At 31.9% G+C, this 1,895-nt stretch overlaps 1 non-coding gene across 1 annotated transcript; it reads right to left on the reverse strand.

Moving 5' to 3' along the window:
• Positions 1–837: 837 nt before the first annotated feature.
• LOC112065613 (U6 spliceosomal RNA) lies at positions 838–944 on the reverse strand. Its single transcript, XR_002892128.1, has one exon. It is a non-coding gene; the product is annotated as a U6 spliceosomal RNA (small nuclear RNA).
• Between the last annotated feature and the right edge of the window lie 951 nt (positions 945–1,895).

Below are 1,895 nucleotides of genomic sequence, written 5' to 3' on the forward strand. Positions count from 1 at the left end.
TCATTTTTCCCACCTCATCAGATTGACGTGCCAAAAAAAATTCTTGCAGGAGAAAAGACAATAAGTAACTCTTTTCCATACTATTGATCTCATCAAACAAACTTCTGTTGTTCTGAGTGCATATACTGGGGACAAACACATACCTATTTTCTGTGCATAACGTGCATATATATATATAAATTTTTTTTAAAGTTTTAATCTAATGAATGGTTGGAGAAAGAAAATAGATTTTTGTGATCAAAAGTTGAATAATAATTTTTATCTTGTAGAAAGACATTATCCTCAAAGTATTTTGTTTGTTTTCTGAGAAGCAGCAACTTATTGATTATTAATCATTTCACTTTCCATGTTTCCTCAATATTTGCCTTAGTTTAGTGATGTGCAACTATTACATACTCCACTGAAATAATTGTTTATTGCAGTATCTAAATATGGTACGTTTTTATCTCATTGCAAAAGACTGATGAATTGTTATAAGACCAGCTGGTTCTGTTGTGTCTGAAACAGAGATGAATAGAGGGGGAAAGTCCTTGTGCTTTGCATGAAATTTTATCACTCCAATTAGTGCATGGGATGGCAGAATCAAAATTCTTACAAAAAAATTTTTTGTAATATTTAAAAATTTGTTAGCTTTATTGAGATGTAACTTACGTGCAATACAATTTACCAATTTTAAGGCTGCAATTTGGTGAGTTTTGACAAATGTATCCTGTTGTATTACCACTACTGCAATCATGATATAAAACATTTTTATTACTACTCAGAAGTTCCACTGTGGCCCTTTGTGGTCATTACCGCCACCCTCCCCTTACATCCCCTGGTCCCTGGTAATCACTGGAAAATACAGATCATTTCATAAGTTTAAATGTCCTCAGTGTGCACAGGCCACGCTAATCTTTTCTATGTTGTCCCCATTGCAGTATGTATGCTGCCAAAGTGAGCCCTTACACAGATTTCAGAGGTAAGGTATGACGATGTATTAGTTTGTAAACTTTTTACAGGATTCATTTACTAAACTTTTTAAGATATTATTTCTAATAGTGGATTAGAAATAAACTGTCATCCCCTTGGAGAAGAAAAGTCAGCAATCCCCAGTTTTGTGCCATGCACAGCATAACACAATACTTGAGATCCTGTCCTGGTTTCATGTCCAACTCGTAACTGTTTTTGAAGCACTGAGGTGTTAATTGATAATTAGCTTTCTTTAGTCACTTTGTGTTTTGTTACCTTAGGAATACTTTTGTTGCTGAGCTTTTGGAACAAGAAGTTGACTAATTCTGTGCCTTAGTTAACCACTTTGTTATACGAAAGCAATAAAGTTCTAAGGCTCAAAGAATTGTTGAAGTACAATTTTTAAGTGTGGAAGAGAAAAGCAAAGCAATTTAATATACTCTTTGGTTTGGCAAATGACTAAAAAGGAGGAAACGATAAGTGTGTGAAAATTTCTATATATATATTTCTATATATAGAAATATATATATATTGGCTGACAATTCTTTTCCATTATATGTGAAGAGACATTAAGTGTAAGAACATTGTTCATTGTGTATGCATACAAAGCATTCTTATTGTTGGGCAGTATCAGTACACATACACTGTGTGGGTAATTTTAGCCATAATAGATAACCCATTTCAGTTATTAGATTGAGGTGTTTTTCTTTTTTTAACTAAAAATGGGTAAGCATAAATGAGGCTAGAATACATGTATGTGCCCAAAGAAGTTGGAGATGATTGAGAATCAGTTATAAATATTATGTTGTGCTCATGTCTTAAAGTCTAATATCATTTAGTTATTCACAATCATATGTATTTGGTTGTTTTAAAGAGGTTTTCTACTAAGATAATATTTTAATATTAATTATCAATATTAAAATATTAATAAGACATGGATATTT

Source organism: Physeter macrocephalus, chromosome 8 (assembly GCF_002837175.3).
Source record: "Physeter macrocephalus isolate SW-GA chromosome 8, ASM283717v5, whole genome shotgun sequence".
Classification (NCBI taxonomy): domain Eukaryota; kingdom Metazoa; phylum Chordata; class Mammalia; order Artiodactyla; family Physeteridae; genus Physeter; species Physeter macrocephalus.